Consider the following 16,839-nt stretch of genomic DNA (forward strand, 5'->3'; position numbering starts at 1 on the left):
TTAAGGAAATATTGGATTGTTCTATAAATTGAACATTTTCGGCAGTCAATAAAATAATTGAGTCACTTACATAAATCCACATAGATATTTCATTGCAGTATTGAGCAACAAAATCATTCCACAAAAGGGCTTGTGCCATGTGAAGTCGTGTTGTAGGTTACCACCGCAGCCGGAGGAACAATAGGTGGATGGCTTCATTTACATCCCTGGTATTATGTGGAGGGAGCAAATCGCCGGAGGGAGAATCAGAGGTCATCAGTGTCCTATATAATTTCCAAATCCTTATTGGAAAGATAGGAATTTTTTGAAAAGCTGTGCACAGGAATAGTATTCCTGTGCACAACCTGTGCACCATCCACGCCAAGCAAGTCAACATCTTTCCCAAAGACATCCAGTTGGCCGCCGCATCCGCGAGGAGCGAGTCTAAAACACGGCTTCAGCACCACTTGTAACAACGGCTCTTTTCGGAGCTACCAAATGGACAAAGCGAACAGGCGTGATCTGCCATTGCTGAGAGCAGCTAAATGATCTTTGCAACTGAGTGATTTGAATAACACCCAGTGCTTTGCTGGGCTATTTCATGGAGACAGATAAGAGCTCTGTGTCTGGAGTCACATGTTTACCATCCCAAGGTAATTATGACAGATCGATAATCTGTGATCTGTGTCTGATTCCGGCAACGCGGCTGGTCTTTAATTCATGGAGTGTGAGTCTGATAGCTGACCTGGAATTCTGAAGCAGCATCTCTGGCACCAGCCAGAACCTCACTTTCCCACAACAAGCATAGTAGTAACTTGTTTCCCCATTCGCGAAATAAATCCTAGTCCCTTCGTACCTGTCACTGGAATTTCTGCAACGTAATACCTCACTGAAAGAAAAGCAATCTTCAAAGCTTTGAAAGCCCGGTGCAGATCAACGTTCTCATTTCGCACTCTCATACAGCCCGTAACAGATAAACAATGAAGTTTGCCTCAAAGCACTGGGATACATTTCTGAAGTTTGCGTGGCAGAGCTTTGGTTAGATTGGGCGTTGTGACTAAGTTGGTTAAAGCGCCTGTTGAATGAACAAAAGAGAATGCGTTCAAATCTTAGAAGTTCCTTTATCCGTTTTGTCGATGCATGGCTTTAAATTTAATCAATGACTTTCGGGAAGAGCATTGAGAATTAGCCGCCTATATAATGAAGCCGGACATTACCATCGTTTCCTCGGGAGGTTCATGCAGAAGGATCATTTCGAAATATTGCGCCGATAACGGTGAGCGAGGATTGGATGATTTATGCAACTGCGCGTTAGGCAAGAAAGAGCGGGGAAGGTTGTGTTGGAATTTCTTCGATGAACCCCTTGGACCGACTATTCTATTTCCGCCCCTACCCTTTGTGATTCGCACAATTTAGAACGTTACTCCGAATCAGCTTTGATGTTTTCCGTGAGATGATATCACACGTTCCGACAACAAACGTCATCTGAAATTGTTTATCCACCTGCAAAATCCATCTCCGTGTCTTTTTAGCTTTCCACTACAATTATAGCTTCCAGGAATCAATGCAATATTCAAAAGTTTAAAGGCCCAGTGCAGATACCTGGGTAAGAACAGCTGTCACATTACACGCCAGTGCTAAGGAGCGAGTAGTTGCAGCAAGTTAGAGGATTTGTGAAATGAAGCCAAAGGGAGGCTGCCGGTCTGTCTGTGAGGGAAATGCTCTGCATCGGGTGAATTAACAAATAAGGAAATACATAAAAAATTGTCTTGACCCTTGTTAAATAATGAGGACGGATATTGGAAAATGCGGAGTGAAGCCTGGGTAGCTCAGTCGGTAGATGATCTGAGGGCCCAGGTTTCAAGTCCCTGTCTGGGCGCTGCCGATAGGCAAAAGGTGCTCGCTCTCCGTCAAACGGCAAAAAACCAACAATGGTTGCTGAGTTTTTCAAGTAGAGCTGAAGTAACAGGGACCTTTCCTTGATGTCCAAGAAAAGATCCATCCCTTCGAAATTAAGGCAGCCTCGGTCAATTTTAAGATTTTTTCTGGACTTGCAGGTACTCCGAGTGTAGAAAGTGCTCCTTGACTTTCCTCCTGTTTGGCGCTATCGCTGTAGACCTGTGGCGGGAATAAATGATAAAAATCAGCCCGGTTCCTACCGCCGGGTGCAACGGCTTCTCCGTGTTTAAACTAACAATTCATTTTAACTGGTTAGAAACCTTGTTTCGATCACAAAGGTAAAAGCAAAACACTGCGGATGTGGGAAATCGGACACAAAAACAGAAAATGCTGGATCAGATCACATTTCATTCTTTAATAATCAAGAGAATAGAAAACAGTGAATTCCTGAAAGTAAAAACAACGAGCAAGGAGCGGGGAGAAGGCAGGGGATTGATCGTGGGCCAGCACAGAAAGGATGGGCCAAATGGCCTCCTCTTCTGCTGTACCCATTCTATGATTGTTCGAATCTAGGATTATGAAACTTGACCTCCAAATGTAAACTACTGAACTCTGGAATCCCACTGGTGAATCAAGGCCGCTTCTTTTCCAAGGTCAAAAATTCCTGCTGTTTCCTATGTGTGGTGTCTGTAAGAAGATGACCACAGGGGCAGCTGTGTCATGGATTTCCTGGATTCACAAACATTCAAGTATTTCCTGATAGCATATCCGCCTCAATTCCGCATTCCTGAAAATTCTCAGTTCACACTGCCTTACTGCCCTGTAGCAGGTGAAGAATTTCCACCGAGTTTGCAACAAAATAGAGGGACACGCTTGAGAATATCGCTGCCTGGTGTTGTTTGCATTTTTTCATAGTGGTTTACTGGGTGACATCTTAGATCTAGTAATGGATGAGATCCTGATTTGAATCACAAAGGCACTTTTACTTATTTAAAATTAATCAGGCAAAGTGCTGAGCATTTTCGAGTCGGTGGAAAGCGTTTGCAATGACGTATGAATATAAAGAAGCACAACAGGATCGAAATTTCCTTATATGCGAACGTGCACCGTTGTCCTTAAGTATCGCTTCCTCTTCATTTCAACCAAATGAACCAGTGGGTTTGCCGGTTTACGCAAATGAAAACTACTTTGGGGTAAGTGCAGACGTTTTGCAGGAAATCCCATTTTCTTTTCATCTTTGATCTGGATCCGCAACACACAGTTTCACAAAGAGGATCAATCTTCGAAAATCTCGAGGGATTTGAGAAGTAATTCTAGCACAAAAAAACCGTCTTTAAAGACATCTCAATCAATCACAATGCATTTCAATGAATTTTGTTCTCCGCTTTCATTGCACCTGAAAATTGTTCTTGACATGAATCTCACTGAAACAGAGGGTGACTGTGGTATCTGCCAACGTGTAGGTGATGCGGTTTGTGCCACTGCAGGACTCTCAACTGGGATTCTCACAGGACCCCAGGGTAGAATTGCTGCAAGACTTGGAACACGTTGCCAACTTTTTTTTTCTTTTATTGCTTTGTGGATGTGAGAATCGCTGGTAAGGCGATTCTGGAGCTTCTTTCTGCAATCAGTGTTTAATTAACCACTACCATTCAGGACTGGATGTGACAGGATTACAGAGCTTAAACCTGACCCATTCGTTATGCGATTAATTCGAAAGCGATTGTCTGTGAGGACAGGAGACAGAGGTTTCATGGCACAATAACCAAAGGGTGTTGTCATTGCAATAAGATAAAAAAGATTTGTAGAAGGCACTATTTCAGCCTCAGCTGGTGCATCCCGTCTGGTTCTGGCCGCTGCTGTTGTGGATGGATGGGAAGATGTAAAGGGTGTTGGAAAGAGGGCAGAAAATATTCACGAGAGTGTTTCCTGAATGAAGGAACTTCAGTTATGAAGGTAGATTGGAAAATTAGGACTATTTTCCTGAGAGAAAAAAAAAAGGCTGAAAGGAGACTTGATGGAGGGATTGAAAATCAAGAAGGATCTGTACATATTGGATGTGAAGAAAATGTTCCCGTTCCTAAAAGGATCAAGTTCGGGCTGGTGCAGCTTTAAAGTAGTACTTGAAAATATGAAAAAGTGATACGAGGTAAAAAAAAAAAGATTCCTTCTCGCGGGAAGTGGTTAAGGTCTGGAATGCAGTGCCTGAGAGTGTGGCGGAGGCAGGTTCAAGGGAAAAATCCAAATGGGAGTTAGATTGTTATCTGGAAAGGAAGAACGGACATGCGGGAAGAAGGCGGGGAATGGCACAAAGTGAATTACTCAATCGGAGAGATGGTGCAGACAACATTCGTCGAATGACCCCCTCTGCGCTGTAACATTTCTGAGTTTCTGTGATTCTATGGGTATAATAAGGAAACAAAAGATGTGCCCAGATGATGTTGTGAATGGCAGCACAGCAACTGCCCGAATGTAACATGGAGAATAAGGAAAGAAATGTGACAAACCAAACCGCAAGAAGAAAAAATACACGCTGGAAACAACATGGAGGCAGATTCTAGTGTCTCAATTCGTTGAACTCAGTGTTGAGTCCAGAAGGCTGCAGTTGGAAGATGAGGAGTTCGCCTCGGATGTTTTCTGTTGTTGACGCCATTTAGTCCCAAGAACACGTTTAGTGACGTTGTGCCTGATTGGAGAAGAGCTGCATGTGATCGCCTTTGGCTCATATTACCCTCTAATAAAACACTATGAATCTCAGATTGAAAATACAACAAGCGATCAAGCATTAGTTTGCGTGTACAGTGGGAGCTCTTAAGTTCCAGCACTCTTTCTGTGTAGAATTGTTTCTCAATTCCTATTCTGGCTTTAGATTTTTGACTGTGGCCCTTAGTCCGAGATTCTCAGGAAACGCAAATAGGTTCTGGCAATGATCTTTTGATTCCCTTGGCATCCGGAATTCTTGGATCAAATCAGTGCATGAATCACGAAGGAGAATTCGTTCCAGGGACTGAGCTGTGTTTTACTGTCCGGAGTTGAGAAGCGTGAGGAGAGAGTTCAAAAAGCAAATGGTTTTGCAGAGCAAGAAAGTTGAAAGATTGGCGACGAGCGAGATCGAGGAATATGAATACCGTTCAGGAATTTTTTTCCAAAATGCCTTCAGATAGAAAAGTAATGTAGTACGGACACTGGAAAACTGAAAGAAACATTTAAAAAAACAAAACATTCTGGAAATATTCAGCAGCTCATAGAGCATATATGGAGACAAAAGTTGAACTGTTCAGGTCGATGACTTTTAATCAAAATGGAAGTAAGATGTGAATATAACAGGATTTAAACCAGTGGAGTGCGGGAGTAGGTGGCGTGTATATAAGAGAATGTCAATGAGGATGGAGGGCAGGGGGAAAGGTTCCATGGTTACAAAAATATATATAATGGCTGTAGGAAAGAAAATAAAAATATGTGTCCATGTGAGGTTATGAATGGCCATTAGCAACGGTCCGAATGTAACATGAAAGAATAAAGAAAGATAAGTGATCAATGTTGAAGCAGATGTTCTGATCTAAAATTTTTGAACTCAGTATTCATTCCAGAATGCTCTATCCTACCCAGTTGAATGACCAGGGGCTGTTCCTCGAGCTTTGCTCTTGTTGAGATCCTTTATTCGCTGGAGCACGTTCTGTTATTCTGAGATCCTGGTTGTTTGGTGACTACCGCTATATGTTCATTTTTCTCTCATATTCCTTTAAAACCTCTTTTAATGAAATTATTTGAATCTCAGATTTAAAATAAAACAATGGGTTAAACAATATTTGCCGTAATCAGTAGCTCCAGCGTCATTTGTGTGTAGAATTATTTTCTAATTCCCCTGTAAAAATCTCTGGTTTTAATTCTTCAACTGTGACCTGGGTCCTAGATTCCGAGTCAGCGGCAGTAGTTTATGGGACGATTTTATCCATTCAACGCTACAAACAAAAGTATCGAATCCCTCCTGCAATCATGAAGGACTACGGTAAAGGGACAGTCAATGAGTTAAATGTAGAGACTGAGCTGCTGTTTAGTCTCGGGAATTGAAGAGAGTTAGGAGGGATTTCATGAGACAGAGTTACAGGGGAAGAAAATTCTGAAAAATTGGCGAGGAGGAAGAGCGATGGATATGAATGACGTTCAACATCTTGCAAATTTTGATCAATGAAAGACCGAAAGAGAAATTAATCTCTGAGCCAAGGAGCTGCTGATCCGTGCAGTGACCATAAAAGAGAATTGAAATGTGCAGATTCATGGTTTTTACTGAGGGAGATGTAATGGGACAAGCAAATAAATAAAAGATGGAGGATGATTAGCAGGACACTAAACAGCTGCCGTCCGGAAACAAGAATTAAATTTTAAAATCCGAAAAAAAAACAGTGGCAGAGATTACAATGTAAGTCACCCTGTCATGTTACTGTCACTCTTTTCAAGATGCACTTTTGCATTCAGATTATTAATGAATTCTGGCTCATTATTCATTACTAAATTCAGCATGGCCGGTTCCGCTCGGTTTCAAAGTGTCTTGTTTCAGCAAACTGCTCTGGAATGAGGCTAACGATTCACCGATTTCCCGGATATTCCGATTTAAGCCAGTTTAGGACAAAAAAACAGTTTTTGTGCTAAAACACATACAGAAATGTCGTCCAACTATTGTTGTGAATAGGCCTTCCTTTCAGGTTATTCTCACACACCTCTGAAAACAACCGCTGTTCCTTTATTTGCACGAAATGTTTGCTTTATATCAACCAATTTCCAATTGCTTCCTTTGTGTTAATTTGTAATAAAATGTCTCCTCGTCGGGGAATTGAACCCCGGTCTCTCGCGTGACAGGCGGGGATACTAACCACTATACTAACGAGGAATACACAAAGAGCACTCCAAGTAAAGGAACCTGAGGTTAGCTTCACCCATTAGCAAATGAAATTGAAGAGGTGGTCTGATGTGGGGCTGCAGGAGGTGCCGGCTTCCTTCAGAGATCCCAGAGCCAAGGATGGCAGGATATCTTCTCTGAGTGAAGTCACACTGTCTTAATTCCGATCTGGGCTTCATGGAACAAAAGCAAAAATTGCTGGGAAAACTCAGCAGCTCTGACAGTATCTGTAGTGAGAAAGGCAGAGATAACGTTTGGAGTCCAGAGTATTACGGCCTTGAAACGCTAACTCTGCCTTTGTCTCCACAGATGCTGTCAGAGCTGCTGAGTTTTTCTAACATTTTTTTTGTTTTAGATTTCCAGAATCCGCAGTAGCCCGGACTTAATGATGCTTAATAACCCATCAATTGACAGAATTATTGAAGAATACAAATTGAGTTGTCCCATGCTCAGTGCAGTTATACCGTGAAGAATTCCTTGTGAGTATAGTGGTTCCATTTCTCAATGAGAAAATGCAGCCGACAGTGAGACCTGCGCATGTACATTTCCAGGAAAGTTGCCAATTTCGGCGATCGCCAGACTTCAGATTTTAATTATTAATTTCAATTTATTTATTTCAGGATTTTTGTTTGTCAAAGCTTCCCCACTACTGACTGGTCTGTAATAGGCTGGTTGGTTTTGCCCCCTTTTTTGAATATGGATGGAACATTTTCAATCCTCCAGTCTTCTGGCACCAATGGATGACTCTCTTTCTCTCGCGATCGCCACTTGCCCTTCTCCGATATATTTTCACAATTGCAGTTTGCGGTTTTTAATATACTTGATTGTTTTTACACAAAACGATAATTATTCTCGTTTGGGTGAGTCAGGTATATGAGAACATTCTCTACAATATGAATACGATCAATTATTATTTATAAAAGTTATGTAGATGAATGTTGCTTACAGTATTCTAAATGCGATTAAATCTGAGGCCGATATCTGTGGCACGAGGGTACAGAACACATTTGTAGGGTGGGCTGTTGGTGAGCTCCAGTACATTGTTTGTTGTAGAAACTGTTTATTAGAATTTCAGTCTGGCTAGAATTGATTAGATGACTAGTTTACGAATGATTGATTAGATTACTAATCCATTGGATTTGCAAGAGAGAGAAATAGAGAAGTTATCCAATTGGCCTAAGGCCTGGTCTCTCTGATTCACTGCTAGTGAACATGTTCTTGGGAAAGTCGAGGGCGAGTGCAGGATGGTACCTCTCAGTGAGACCTGAGTTCACGTAATGGAGAGAGGTTTCCACAAGTACTCACCCACTTTTCACCTTCAAGCCTGCAGTCAGTGCCACAATTGCCCTCCAAGAGAGCAACAATGCTCCTCATGAAGTGCAGCTTTCCAGGAATTGCAGCTTAAATGGAGAGAGGAAAGTCACTGGTTACTTTCTCTGGCTACCGAGAGGAATCCAAAGGCTATAAATGTAGCAGACATGTGATGGGGGTGGATGGAGTTGGCGGGAATGATCCACATACATTGCATGACATCCAATTGCAGAATCTCTACCAGGTTAAGGGATGTCCAATTCCAAGCTCACAAAACACGGTTTTTAGGTGTCTCATACAACACAGCATAATGTGCAGGGACACAACAATCATACTGAGTAGTGTTGTTTCCTTGTCCAAATTCTCAACTGGACCCGCAGTATCTTGTTCTCTGCACGTAGGGCACCATTTTCCTTCGTCAGGGCTTTGATTTCACGCAGAATCTCTCCTAGGCCATAGTGTGCTTGCCCACCTAAAACACCTCTGTGTCTGACGACTGGTTATTAAGGAGATGGGTAAAATGGTGGTGGACCTGTGATGCTGGCCCGTCCATGTCCGTTTCCCACCCATAGCTGCTGCCAAATGAAGCTCGGCCTGATGTGGCTGTGAATGCAACTGCTGAGGGGCTCTCTTTCTCATTGGACTCATGTGTGACTGTTTTCATTCTGACTGGTGTTGCAATGTTAAACCTCATCCTCACGTTTCCTTGCCACAAACTCTCTAGATGGCTCACATGGCTCCTTTCAGCTGTGACTGTGCGGAGTGGCTGTTTTCAACAATGCTGACCGCTGTTCAGTGCCACTGGTGGAGGTTGACACAATCCCGATTGGGAGGTAGTTCCTCCCCCTCCTCCTCATCCTCCAGCTTGCCAATATCCCTGCACACAGCAGCCAGCTAGTCTCCAAACTAGGCCTGGGCCAATGACAGTATCTGACTTCTTTTCTATGGTGAGTAACATCCATTGCCATGTAAGGAAGCGGCAGGAGGAAGCACACTGCCCTTGGACTGCAATTCATTCATCTTCTGTGCGCTCGCTCAGCTGCAGATGAACAGTGTGCTGGGTGAACTTTAGCTTCTTCCTAAAATCTGCAAAATTAATACTGGAATGTCTCATAAATCAGCCAATTCAAAATGAATAGGCTTAACTAGCAGGAGTCTTTGTTCCTCGCTTATCACAGCTTTTAGTATCTGCCTCTGTAACAGTGCAATGATCATTGCTTGTGCTGCGCTCTGGAGACAAAAACATAAATCATGCATCTGATTTCACAACTGCAGGTGGACAAGTCCATCCTTTGAGCAGAGATGTCTGGTATCAAACAGCTCACCCGTAAATCCACCGGCGACAAAGCACCCAGGAAGCAGCTGGCCACCAGGGCAGCCCGAAAATGTGCCCCCTCCACTGGCCAAGTGAAGAAACCTCATTGCTACAGCTGGAGCACAGTCATGCTCCAAGAAATCCACCGATGCCAGAATTCCACAGAGTTGCTTATCCGTAAACCGTCCGTCCAGCGCCTGGTGAGGGAATTTGCCCAGGGCTTCGAAAATGACCTGAGGATCAGAGAGCTGCAATTGGAGCTTGGCAGGAAGCCAGTGAGGCCTACTTGGTTGGCCTGTTTGAGGAGACCAAGCTGGGTGGCATTCATTTCAAAAAAGTGACCGTAATGCCTGAAGACACCCAGCTAGCACGACGGACCCAGGGGCGCGTGCTTAAGCTCTTTGCTTCATTATATTTTCTCCAGACGATTTTGAAGTGACATTTAAAAAATTTCTAAAACATTATTGGACTGTATTCTTGGCTTTTTGTGGAGGCTGGGCCTTTATTTTATATCTTTGTTAGCATTGAGTATGATCGTGCCTTAATGTGGAAGTAGCAAAATTTTTTGCAAACATTTCTTCGAACTCTTGGCTCAGTTTGAAGAATAAAACATGTGTATCTTTAAAAAATAATAAAAGAAATTTGCCGACTTTGACATATACATGCACGTCTAAGCGGATGCATGGAAGAAACAGTTGTGCAGAGTGATTTTTTTAAACAGTTTTCTGGCCAGTTATACACTCTACATTGTTTGGCATGATCCCAGGCCTAGTCAATAATATAGCTTTTCCCTGTCAAATGCGCTCAACTTCACTGCAGCCTTCTCTATGTTACAGCTGGAGAAAATAAAGAACAAATCTTCCAACTTGGTCGCAAAATTTTCTGCAACAAGTTCCCTCGGCCCTCCCATTTGAACTAGCCCGTCCCCCCTCACTCTCGATTCTTCTGCTCGCTCAGGCAGACAGCGGCTCCATCCTGGTCAGCAGCTCCGCGATGCAGAAAACCAGAGACAACTTTCGGTTCGCTGAGGCAGGACCTGCCGGGGGCGCAGAGTGGTCATCTGCAATAAGGTCACTGATGTCCAGATGGCCGATAGGGAAATTAGAAATAGTGGACAAAGCCTGATAAGACCCTGCTGAGGGATTGAGATGGTCAATGCTCAGAATTGCAGAAACGATCAGAAAAGGCTGAAAATTAGTGGTGGGAAGCTAAAAGATCTGGGAACATTTTATGACAAGGATTGATGTGACTATAGCATTTTGTGTGATCTCTATTTGAATGCAGGTGTTGCTACACCATTTTTAACTGTGTGTAATTATTAAACTTCAAGCAGGTGGAAACACTCTGTCCTCTTTAAACTAAGTTGAATAAAACATCTCTCTATATCTGGGTATGGGACTGTGAAAGCTTGCAAACAAACAATGCTTGAATAAAAAACGAACAGCAGATGAAGAGACTGCCACAGTTGATATAAAAACATCAGGATCATTTTTTACCTAAAAAAAACAGGGTACATGTTTCAAGCCGGTTCCTCCACACCGCCCAGCCCCCGCCCTCTCACCGCTCACCCCCACTAAAGACAACTCCATGCTGGCCTTGCTTCCTTCTTCCAATCCTCTATCACCATGCCGTCCTAGCTCTCATTTCCCCGTCTCCATGCTGGCCTGACTCCCCCCACCACCACCCCTCCGAAATATCTCAATAATTGTTTGCATTCGCCATCCCACCTCTTTCGTGATCCGCATGGTTCCGTCTTCACCCACCGCCGACTTAAATCGTTTCGGCCTCTCCCCGCTCCGGACTGATGCTCCAATCTCTCGCATTCTCGGTCCCGCTCACTCCCCGATGCATATGGAACTCCTTCACTTACCGATCACAAGCAGAAAAGGGGCACTGACCGGCACAGGATGTCGAAATGCCCCTGGGAGCAGCAGGTACTGGGGTAATGGCCTCTGGACCACACAAAAGCTTTTAGTGTGTCCACCTTTGCGTAGCTGGGAGGAGCAGAGGCCTCTCCTCTAATATCCACCGTCCCAGGTACAGGCTGCATTCCCACTTCCTCTCCCAGAACAAGAGGGGATTGGGCGATAGTTGGAAAGCAAGGCTGGACACCAGGTGAAATGTTCATGTTCTAAATTCCTGAATATATTGTAGTTCATTCTGCTATCGCTTTCAAACTTTACCTGACGGGAATAACTCCACATTCACAACATTCTAACAGTGACAATTGAGACTTGAACACCCGGAAAAGTGGGTAAGAAAGTGAGTATGACACAAATGCAAGTCGGAAAGTAAGTTGTGAAGAGGGCGTAATGATATAGACAGGATAAGTGATAGGACAAAGTTCTGGCAAATGTGGTATAACGTAGTAAAACGTGAGGTTACCCATTTTGGCAGGATGAAAAAAAAGGGGCACATAATCCAAATGGTGAGAGATGGCAGAACCATGAGATGCAAAGTGATCTGGGTGTTCTAGTGCATGAATCAATTTGTTTATTACTGCTGCGAAACTCTCCAATGCCATTGAAATTCGAATGGTCCAGAATCCCAGGCCAGATCATTCTTCTCCTTGAGGTTAGAATGGTTGCTTTTCAAAAGGCCTCATTCTCTAAAAAGGCCTCAGTTTCGAATTAAACCTTTATTTTTATTGCTGCACCAGTCGCGCTGTCTCAACAATTCGCTGACATGTCTTCTACTTTTCTACTGAAATCTTAAAATCAGCTCAATTTTTCCGTTGAATTCTCACTTCAAAGCTGAGTAAGGCATCAGGGTAATCTGTGACAAGGAAATCGTTTTGTTTTACGCAAGAGGGCCTCAGAAATCATGCGATGAGAGCGGACACAGAAACAAGGGGACATTATTCTAACCCGTGAGCCCCTTTCACACAGACTCTCTGACACAATGTTGAGGTCTGCACAGTCACAGGACAAACTGTTCCCAGATTGGTAGATCCTGTGACAGGCTCCCCCCTCCGCAGGGCCTATTCTGTGGATTCTCGGGGGTTAGTTGTAGTTTCCCGGCTCCGCTCAAAGTGCCTGTTCCCCTGATTCAGGGCTGAAACCAATCACAGCTCTGGTTGCATTAACACAGACCTAATTCTATGTTATTAAATTGTTCACAGGCAGTAATATATTTGATTAAGATTTAAAAAAAAACAAATTGTACACTGTGGCCCTCCCTTAAGCGTATCCCACTTTGTTTTACAGTACAATAGATAAAAGAGAGGACAGAAGCAGGGTGAGTTCAGGCAGTGAAACACAGACGGTCAAAGTAACTGTTCCAGGAAACCTTGTAGAAAGCTTCAATTGGAGTGGTAGAAGATGCAGTTTCATCTGTCACGGATATTGTACCAAAGACAAAGACAGTATTAATCTCAAACTCAGGGGCAGTGCCAGCGAGTGAACCAAAGCCATATATTTAACCCTCGCTTCCCTGCTGAAATCTCTGCGGTCTTGCAGATCAGTTGTCGCTGGGTATTGCTCTCAGTAACTTAGTGTTTAACTTCGATTAAATGAAACTGGGAGTTCCACTGTCAGATATTAACTATTGCACGATCCCAGAAAACTTACCAACTGCCTCACTCCTCCCATGTTTCTGCAGGATGACTTTGTGAATATGAGCTCGTGAACAGCAAATCCCTGCAGGGAATGATCCCAAATTGAGCTTCTTAAAGGGACAAGCCTCCAATTTTATCTTTCTGACATTTTCCATATCTCCAGTTCTGTTCTTCAGATATTTGTCAAAGTGATTTGCAAACAATGTTGATTTTAGTTGCTGATTTAATGCGGAAAATGCCGCATGAGCTATTTAGTCCCAAACTGAACCTTGAATGCTCGTGAGTCAGAGACTGATAAATACAGAATCAATCCCACAGTCATGGATAGTGCCAGAGATTGATATTGACAGAATCAACGTCACAAGCATAGACAGTACCAGAGACTGATATTTACAGGATCAATTCTGAAATGACAGATAATACCAGAGACTGTTATTGATAGAATCAATCCGCACTCACATGAATAGTAAAACATTGCAGGGTTACGGGAAGTTGCAGTGGATGAATTGTTCCTTTAGAGGGCCAGCACAGATTGGACAGCCAGAATAGCCTCTTTCTGTGATATAGCCATTCTAGGATTCTAATAGAAAATTCTGGAAGAACTGAGTAGCTCTGGCAGTTTCGAAGCTCCGACAGCGGGTCTATTTGTTAACATTCTGTCAACCACACTTCCTGTATCCCCAGATGCTGCTGCACCTGCTGAGCGTTTGCAGCATCTTATGTTATTATTTCAGGTTCCCCGAGTGTGCAGTATTTCAGTTTTGGAATAATAAAACAATCGCTGTGCGGGAATCGATATTCAGAGAAGAAATTGGAAGCAGCAGAGTGAAAAGAGAATCGGTGAATTTTACCAAATATGAGTAATTCTATCCCGGCTCCACACGACAGCTCAGAGAAAATCTTCATTATCAGCAAAAGTGAACAAACCGGAGATACATGTTAAATGGAAGATAATTGGAGGTTGGAAATCATTTCCTTTGCATTAAAACTGACCGCGTTTTCAGAGAAAAATCTTACCACAGCTAACTAAACTCAATGCTGAGCTTGGGATTTCAACTTGATAGGTTTAGAAACCAAGTAACTGTGATGGTTGGGAATTGAACGCAAGTTAACTACTTGTAAAGCAGCTACACTCACCACTATACCACCTGCGCTTTGCACCCAAATGCAACTATAGCAAAATGGCTCAAGACTCTTCACAAGAGCGTTATCATTATAAGTAAAATAAAGTTGATGCTGAGCCACAGAAGGAGATATTTGGTCAGATGACAAAAGCTTGCTGAAAGAGGTAGCTTTTAAATAACATCTTACAGAGCAGAGGGAGCTAGAGAAGTGGAGATGTTTAGGGAGGAGATACAGAATTTTAGAGCAGGTCAGCTGAAAGCATGTTTGTCAATGCTGTGGAGTTGAAAATCCCATCACCAGTTGCCCTTGACAAGGTGGTGGTGAGCTGTCTTGTTCATTCCATGTGGTGTAGGTACACCCAGAGTGTTGTTAGAGGTGGGTGGAGGGTTTTTTAAGGGTGTTGATCCAGGGAAAGTGAAAGAACGGTGAAATATTTCCAAGTCAAAATGTTGTGAAGGTTGGAGAGGTACTTCCAATTAGCTGTGATCCTGTGCATCTGCTACTCTTGTCCTCATAGATGGTGGCTGTTGTGGGTTTGGAATTTGCTGTCCAAGGATCCTTGGTGAGTTCCTACAGTGCATGTTCTGGATGACGCACACTGCTGCTACTGTACACTTGTGTTGGAAGGATGTGCCAGCCAAGTGGGTTATCTTGCCCTGGATGGTGCCAAGCCTCTGGAGGGTCGTCGCTGCACTCATCCAGACCAGCGGAGAGTACTTCATCACAATCTTGACTTGTGCCATGTAGATGGTGGGCAGTCTTTGGGGAGTCATCAGGTGAGTTAATCACCTCAAGGTTCCTTGCCCCTATCCTGCCCTTGCAGCCAATGCATTTGTATATCTGGCCCTGTACAGTGTCTGGGAAATGGTACCCCAGATTTCCATAGTGAGAGATTCAGTAATGACAATGCCATTAGACTCAATGAGCAATGGCTAGATTCTCTCTTGTTGGAGATGGTCATTTCCTAGCGCTTGTGTGGCACGAATGTAACTTGCCACTTGTCAACCCAAGCCTGGATATTGTCAAGGTTCTGATGCATTTGGACGTGGATTACTTAAGTATGTGAGGCTTCGTGAATGGTGCTTAACATTGTGCTATCTTCACTGAACATACAAACTTCTGAACCTATGATGGAAGGCAAGTCATTTGATGAAGTAGCTGAAGATGCTTAGGGAGAGGACACTACCCTGAGGATCTCTAGTATCATGTGGTCAGGGCTGATAGACCTTTGCACTGTCAGGGGGTCAGTAATGGGGGAATGCTGCAATGTCCGAGGGTACCATTGACTGAGCGCTGCACTGTCAGAGGTTTAGGCATGAGGGAGCACTGCTTTGTCAGAGGGTCATGAATCCAGGAGTGCTGCACTGTCAGCGGGTCAGGACTGAGGGACACTGCACTGTCAAAAAATGAGGGCTGAGGGAGCGCTGCATTGTTGGAGGGTCAGGACTGAGGGAAGACTGCAATGTCAAAGGGTCAGGGCTGAGGGAGCACTGCATTGACAGGCGTCACGGAGGGTGAGGACTGGGGGAGCACTTCCTTGTCACAATGTGCGTATTGTGGGAGCGCTGAACTGTCATATGGTGGTAGCACTGCAGTGTCAGAGTGCCAGGACGAAGGAATACTGCATTGCCAAGCATCAGGACTGAGGAAGCACTTCACTGTCAAAGTTTCAGTGCTGAGAGTGCATTGCACTTTCAGACGGTTTGAGCTGAGGGACCTGTACACAGATAGATGGTCAGGATTGAGAAAGCGCTGCACTGTCATAGGGTCCAGACTGAGGGAGAGCTGTACTGTTGGAGGATCAGGGCTGAGGCTGTTGCACTATCAGAGTCTAACGAATGAAGGACTGCTGCGCAGTCAGTGGGTGAGGACTCAGGGAGCACTGCACTGTCAGAGGGTCAGCGCTGATCGAGCGCTGCACTGTCAAAGAGGCAGGACTGAATGAGTGCTGCACTGTCAGAGGGTTAGGCATGAGGGACCACTGCAGTATCAGAGGGTCAGGAATAAGGGAGCGAAATGCTGTCAGATGGTCAAAATTGCGGGTGCGCTGCACTCTCATTGGGTCAGAAATGAGGGAGTGCTTTGCTGTCAGACTTCCGAGAATGAGGGAGATACGCACAGTCAGTGGGCCAGGATTGTGAGGACTGCACTGTCAGAGGGGAGCTGAGCCCTGGACCAAGCTCTCAAACTAACCCTATTCCACTCTTTAATAATCCCACTCCGAACTGGAACACTGCTGGCAATTATTTACACTTAAGAGGATTAGCCAGTGAACATTTCAGAAACTAAGGTCAGGCACAGAGAGAGAGAGTGAGACAGAGAGAGAGGGAGTGAGAGAGATAGAGAGAAGGGCCTAAATAGAGCAACTGGAAGGAAACTGAAAGCGTTGTTAAAGTGCAAGTAGACTACGTCAAATGCTTTGCTCTCATCTACAGACCTCAATAGGAGGAATGCTCACGTAGAGTGAGCCACTGAAAGGAAATCATTACATGGTCAATTGATAGCCGAACTGTTCTGTGGAAGTGGATGAACAAGGAACTAGACTTTGCTGTAAGGAATTTGCTACTCCCGGTGATAGAACTACGACTCCCCCACAAATGCGGCAGAGCGTATTCTCTCGATTCGTCTTTGTGATGGAAAATGTGCTTTCAAGGCTTGTTTTATTTCTTGAGGCATATTCAAACTGAAAATGGAAACAGGGGAAGGCAATTTCCCCTCTCAATTGCTAAGGAGTCAAACGCTGAATCTGAAATTCGT

At 44.0% G+C, this 16,839-nt stretch overlaps 1 non-coding gene across 1 annotated transcript; it reads right to left on the reverse strand.

Annotated features, from left to right (window-relative positions):
* Positions 1-6,694: 6,694 nt before the first annotated feature.
* On the reverse strand, positions 6,695-6,766 carry trnad-guc. The gene has a single exon. It is a non-coding gene; the product is annotated as a tRNA-Asp (tRNA).
* Positions 6,767-16,839: the final 10,073 nt, after the last annotated feature.

This window comes from Carcharodon carcharias (genome assembly GCF_017639515.1).
Source record: "Carcharodon carcharias isolate sCarCar2 chromosome 24 unlocalized genomic scaffold, sCarCar2.pri SUPER_24_unloc_3, whole genome shotgun sequence".
NCBI lineage: Eukaryota > Metazoa > Chordata > Chondrichthyes > Lamniformes > Lamnidae > Carcharodon > Carcharodon carcharias.